Source organism: Girardinichthys multiradiatus, chromosome 15 (genome assembly GCF_021462225.1).
Source record: "Girardinichthys multiradiatus isolate DD_20200921_A chromosome 15, DD_fGirMul_XY1, whole genome shotgun sequence".
Classification (NCBI taxonomy): Eukaryota; Metazoa; Chordata; class Actinopteri; order Cyprinodontiformes; family Goodeidae; genus Girardinichthys; species Girardinichthys multiradiatus.
Genome location: NC_061808.1, coordinates 34,238,873 through 34,245,911, shown reverse-complemented (window position 1 = coordinate 34,245,911; position 7,039 = coordinate 34,238,873). Strand labels below are relative to the sequence as shown.

Here is a 7,039-nt window from a genome sequence, read left to right as displayed (position 1 = left end):
AAATAGATAAAAACAGTCTTTTTTAGTTCACTGAACTTTTTTGATAAAAAAAAAATAAAACAAAGACAGTCTTTCTTGACTTTATTGGACAAATACGTTTTTGATAAAAAAAATGTGTTTCTTGACTTTACTAAACAAATACTTTTTTAAAGTAAAAAATTACACGTCTTTTTGTCCTAACATATTTAATAGTTAACACTGTAATGGCAAAACTTGCCATTTATAATTGACATTGTTTTTAAATCTAGCTATTAAAACCTTTTGAACATATTTTATGAACATGGACCTGTTGTTTACAGCATGAGAGCAGCAAGGAGTGGTTTTACAAAACAAAACAGAATATAACACCACATGTAAGCTCTATTGTCTACATATGTTACTTTGCCTTATTTTTAAGCTGTAATGGCTATGAGTGAAACAGTGGTTGTACCTCATTAACAGAAGTTTTTCAAACCTCTTGTCAGAAAGTCTATTTCTTTCTAGGCGTGAGCATCAAACACCCAAGACTGAAAAGCTGCTTTGTCGCCACTGCCAGCACAGAGAGTAAAGCAAACCTTATTATTATCATCTTTAGATGACACAAACTCAAAGTAGTGACTATATTTCCATCTGGAAAACACACATATTTCTCCTTCCTGCATTGTTATCGACATGTGTCGCTCGGTGGTTGCTTGCTTGTGTCCTCGTTTCGCATACGTGACGTCACTATCAGAGATGCAAGAATAAAGCACACATATAATTTTTATTTTACAAAGGATGACTACAAATATAGTAACGCGCAGTGACTTAGATAAGTAACTTTAATCTGATTACTATTTTGGAAATAGTAACACGATAAAGTAGTCGGTATTAAAAAAAGTGGCCACGGTAGAGTAACGCGTTACCGGCATCACTGGCTATATCAGTGTGAAGTCCGGACAGTTGAGACATCAACATGGCTTCTGGCAACAACAAGGGAGTGGTAAGTAAAACATTTAACTTAACATGTTTAGCTACTTATTACTTGTTATGAGTTGTTTAATTAGTAATGTTAATCGGTTTAATTGTGCAACTATCAACACAAGCTAGCAAGCTTTGCAAGTGAGCTAGCTCACAAGCTAGCTGAACCGATTAACAGAAATACAGAGATGAGTAATGACAAGTGAATCTTGTTCTGTGCATGTGTGAATCATTCTGTGCATTTGTAATTATTGAGACTCATTTAGCTACATAATCAGACAGTATCTACTTTCCATTCCAGAAGAGGTATAGGGTTTCTAATATTAAGTGGGTGTAAAAAAATCTAATCCTAATATTCATTGGATGTTTCAGTACACTTTTTGATGGATCCATGTGACATTTGCCAGAACTGCCTGTCTAAGCCACCCCTAACCATCCCATCTGGAGCAATTTATGTTGCTTGGTAACACATTGTTCTGCCTGGGGAGCATCAGACATGAGGACTGTGAACACTATAGGGAAACTGCTTGGTGTCCAACAACTCTGATGTAGGTAGTATGCGTACAATTAATATAACCATTAAAATAAAATCTAACATCTCCCAGCCGAGCATTACTGCTTGAAAAGATTATAGTATCCACTTCATCTGTCAGCAGTTTTAATGCATTGGCGCATAATGACTTCATTTGATAGGACCCTTGTATCACTTCTTTTCCATATAGTTTCATCTGATCTGGCCTTTTGTTTCATTTTCAGATGGCTGTTCACTCATGTCTGTCAAACAATGCTGGCCTCTCTCTGTTCACAAATGTTTTGTGTAGACTAAAGAAGCCCCCTGCTGACTCTTTCTGAAAAAAAATCGGTTATCTCCAAAAAGCAGAATGGCACTGGACCCTAATCAGTGTAAAGCCAAACTGCTTGTTGATCTTTGACGGGCTAAAAAGAAAGACCTTCAAATAAATTTCCAAAGTTTTAAACAGTCGTTTGGCTCTAACAGCTACTTGAGTCACTCCCTTGGACACCCTCTCAGCTCAGCTAAGCCTGGAAAATGAGAAAAAAGAAAAAATAGAAAAAGAAAAAAAAAGAAGCAAATTAAGCCACGCTCTGCTGCCAGCGGAAATGATAGAATAATTTCAAATGGAAATGAGAAAGCTGTTTTACAAGGAAAAAATTTTGAAAACAGCACAATGTCACTCACAGGAGGTGTTGTGGTTGTCTACAGTTTGACGCAAACTGTAATTGCAGCACGGAGTAGTCATGTCTCTCAGAGAGAAAGTTAGAAACATAGAATCTTGTAACTTTGTACAAAGTCATGTCCGGTCAGGATATTACTCCTGATGGCTTGTTGCTTAGTCACCACCTGTTGCATCATACTGACTGAAATGAAAGCCAGCATTCATGCAGTCAGTCTGTGTCATTGTTCTGGTCTGTTAATTCCTGCAGGCGCAAAGGTTATTTGTGGGATCCAAAATACTGTTACTGAGTTGAAATCAGCACATTCTGCAACATACTCAGGGGTCTATATACTCTGGTATTTTATTTAGGTATTTTCCAGAAAATGAGTGTATGGAAAATTAATCAAATCTTAAGACTGGACTTCATATCCCATCCACCCACCCATCCACCCATCTATCAATCCATCCATCCATGAAATACAACAATTCCTCTATCTGCATGGTGGTGCCAACATCATGCGCTCATATGTTTTTTATGAGCGCAAATTCTGGAGTACCATTGATGAGATTAGAAATAACCAAAGATTGTCCACATGTATGCCTATTTCCATATTGCATAATCCACCGTACTGGCAGTCCTATTTTTCTGTGTATGTTACAGTGTCAAATGTGTAGTAAGTATGGTGGTCACAATGGAAAACATTTAAACTCAATACTCAAACTAAGCAGTGATTGGAATGTTGGACCATTTGTTCGCTACTATACCTCCCAGTGTCATCTGCTACTATATACCCCAGTATAGTCTGCTACCACAACTCCCAGCAGAAATTGCAGCTGATAAGAAGGGGCGTCACAGCTTTGATGTCACAGTGGGCTATATAAGGACACGGGAGACACCCCACCTTTGCTTTTTCTCCCGCTGGTAACCAAGATGTGGTTATGATTGAGTTTGGACCTGGTTCTGATAGTGGGTGACTAACTGGCCCTGATGGAGAATTCCTGCTGGTTCTGATGGAGTTTGGGTCCGGTTCTGATGGAGATTTTCTCCAGGTTCTGATGGATTTTGGAACTGGTTCTGATGGTGGGTTCCTAACTGGTTCTGAAGGAGTTTGTGTTCGGTTCTGATGGAGATTTTCTCCAGGTTCTGATGGATTTTGGAACTGGTTCTGGTGGAGGGTTCCTAACTGGTTCTGATTAAGAATTCCTCCTGGTTCTGATTGAGTTTGGGTCTGGTTCTGATGAATGTTGGACCTGGATCTGATAGAAGGGACCTCCTGATTCTGAAGGAGATTTGGACCTGGCACTGGTGGAGTTTTCTTCCTGGTTCTGATAGGTTTGACCTGGTTCTGATAGACTTTGACCTGGTTCAGATGAAGTTTTGTACATGGTTCTTATACAGGTTTCTTCCTGGTTCTGATGGAGTTTAGATCTGGTTCTGATGAATGTTTCTCCATGGCTCTCATAGAATTTTGACCTGTTTCAGATGAAGGTTTGTACATGGTGCTGATGAAGATTTGTACCTGGTTCTGATAGAGTTTCCATCTGATTCTGATGGATTTTGGACGAGGTTCTGATGGAGTTTGGGTCTGGTTCTGATGAAGACTTGTTCCAGGTTCTGATGGATTTTTTCTGAAATTCCTATAGATTTCCTATACAGGGTGCGTTGACTTTGCGTTGCTTTGGGCCATGTTGCCGGAAAACTGTTTGTCCCACATCAATGAGGGTGACATTTTCTTAATCACGAAAGAGCATCCTACGTTTTGATGTATAATTTGTATAGAAAGAATGCCTAGAGCATTCACACAATAACCTAAGATTGTCCACATGTATGCCTATTTCCATATTGCATAATCCACCGTACTGCAACTATTTGTTTTATTTGCTTAATTCCTCTTCAATCTTTCCTTCCACAAATGTAGCATTTTTCACCTCAGAAACTGGTCCTATGTCAACCTCACTGGAAAAAATTGGATGTTTCTCATGCACATTTTGACTACATACATACACATATGCCTCACTGTGGGACCAAGAGCTTTAATCTGGATCTTGTAATTGTTAAAATATATATTTATAGATGCTTGGGCAGGAAAATGGCTTGAGATCGAGGTCTGAAACCGAATGTTACAAGTAACATTGCTAACACATCCAGATAAAACTCACAAACCTTAGCAATTAGCATTAAATAATCTGCATTGCATATTCAGTGCACATGGCATACTGTACCAGCCTCCTGTTAATTGCACTGACCACAGTGCAGTCATTGTTTATATTAATATTATTTCAGAACCAGAAAAACTGTGGGGTTAAATTTCAAAAAAAGGTTGACTGTAATGTATGTAAAAAATAAAAATAGATGTAATGACTTCTTAAACAATCAAATTAAGATTTGCTAGGATTTAACATTTGAACACATTTATGTGGCTGTCTCAAACTTGATGTATGCTCTGTATAAAAAAGGGGGACATGCAGTTATATTTCAGACCTTCGACCAGCAATCAAAATTATGCCTAACATTGATTTCAACAAAATAAACTCATTGTAATCCAATGTTAATACAAGTATAGTGTTGCATAGTGTGATTTCCCCCCAAAAAACACTACAACTGGGAGACAATCAAAGAGGTAAAACTGCAACTAAAGATTAATTTCCTATATCATAAATATGTGAGTAGCATTCCAGATTAATTTGTTATTTTCATGCCCCACAAATAGTCAAAATCAACTGTGTCCAAGTACTGATTAACTGGCTAATCCTTGCAGCTCTACAAAGAGACGTCGTCTCAAAGAGACCTATGACACAGATGAAACCATTTCGAGTGACTCAACAATCATTCTGGGTCAGTCTACAGATGAAAGTACCAGCCCGGGCTCAGTTAGTATTGACAGGGAGCTAGAAGGGGAGTTTCAACTTTATATTTATTTTATATATATATATAATTGTTTATCTTTTTAATAAAACTTTTTCGGCTTAGGTTCAGCAATCTCAAAAATAGCCATAGAATTAATAATGCTGACAGAAAAATGTCTAGTTTAGTGTTCAGAAAATAATTACATCTTATTTTTTATATTAGTTTAACAGCTGATTTTTGTGATTTAACATTACCAGAACAACTTTTTTGTAAATTAGGCAAATTGTGTATTACAGCTAACAGGCCAGCAGATGTTGAAAACTCTTGCAACTACAGTCCAGCAACCTCAGCCAAGCATTACAAGACTCTTTGTATAAAAAAGAAATCCAAAACACCAGGATGTGTCTCATCTCCTGGATTTGGAATTCCAATCCATAAGAGCATTCATTGATTCAGATGCTATTCGTGAGGAGGACAGACACAGGAAGGTTATAGAGGCATATCCATGTTTCAAGGACATTAGACATGTAAGTCAACATTTACTGTGCATTATTAAATGCTTGGTATCACACGGAATGTTTAAGACAACAATTTCCTTCTAAGTGATTTCTTTAAATGTCTGAATTGGTGTATTGGACATTTAATAGGTCATGGAGGATCTTCAACACATTCTGGACAAGGATAATGCCTGTTATATTGATGAACTAAAAGGAAGATGGCAAGACTGCTGTGAGAAGTTGCAGTCTTTTGGTGTTTGGAAAAAGATGCTGAAACCACCAATGGGAATGGACAAAGGTAAGCAATTATATTTTGGTATTACTGGGGCTTAGAGTAGATTTTCAGGCAAGTTAATTGTAAAGTACATATGTCATGAACTTGTCCTTTTGATTTTTTTCTTCATCTATAATGACTAGGGGTGTGAGCAGGTCTCGTCAACTCTGTCAAGGCTGAAGCTCTTAATAGATTGACATTTAAAACATTTTAAACAACTTTTTCCAGATGCGAATATTATACCTAAACAGCATTACCTGCTTCATCTTCCCTCTCAGATTAAAGTTCTTGGTCCCACAGTGAGGTATATGTGCATGTATGTAGTCAAAATGTGCATGAGAAACATCCAATTTTTTCCAGTGAGGTTGACATAGGACCTGTTTCTGAGGTGAAAAATGTTAAATTTGTGGAAGGAAAGATTGAAGAGTTCTTAGGAATTAAGCAAATAAAACAAATAGTTGCAGTACGGTGGATTATGCAATATGGAAATAGGCATACATGTGGACAATCTTTGGTTATTTCTAATGGTATCAATGGTACTCCAGAATTTGCACTCATTAAAAACATATATATTGCAAATGCATCAGTGTGTTGCTTTAAATGCCAGCCTCTCTCTACAGTAGGTTGTAATAATAATTATTTAGCTTATGAGGTAGAAAATCCCTCCCTAGCTCAAGCCAATATTTTCATGGATGCAGACAAGCATATTGATTATACACCATACTCTTATATGAATTTTAATAATAGCAAGTACACTGCAGTGAAATATGACCTCGCAGATATCATCAAATGTCAGTCTTGACTCAGTGGTGAGTCTGGGTATTTGGACCAAACAATGTTTTAGAGCATTGCCAATTACTGTAGTATAGAACAGTATTCGTACTCATTACCTTTGGACTAATTTGCTGGAGTCTGTCCAGAGTGCAACAGAACAGAGAAGGAAATATTATTTTAGCTGACTTTTTTTCCAAATCACTTGAACGTTTGGTTTGACAGAAATGTGTTAAAAATAGCTACACTTATAGAATGTTTTGTAATGCACTGTGAGTTGGGCATGTTGTTGAGTATCAATAAAGCAGATTTGTCTTAATTCAAGTAAAAAACAATTCTTGAAAAAAGACTGTTTTACAAACCTCACAGTTCCTGTGTGAAATGAAAAACTTGTTTCATTTAAGAAATTACTCAAAACAAGAAGTTTGAAAGACTACAGGTCCTTCTCAAAATATTAGCATATTGTGATAAAGTTCATTATTTTCCATAATGTTGTGCTGAAAATTTAACATTCATATATTTTAGATTCATTGCA

General features: G+C 36.9%; 1 long non-coding RNA gene across 1 annotated transcript; it reads left to right on the top strand.

Moving 5' to 3' along the window:
* Positions 1–570: 570 nt before the first annotated feature.
* LOC124881507 lies at positions 571–5,751 on the top strand. Its single transcript, XR_007041673.1, has 4 exons — positions 571–961; positions 1,312–1,487; positions 5,259–5,489; positions 5,610–5,751. It is a non-coding gene; the product is annotated as an uncharacterized LOC124881507 (long non-coding RNA).
* The last annotated feature ends 1,288 nt before the right edge of the window (positions 5,752–7,039 follow it).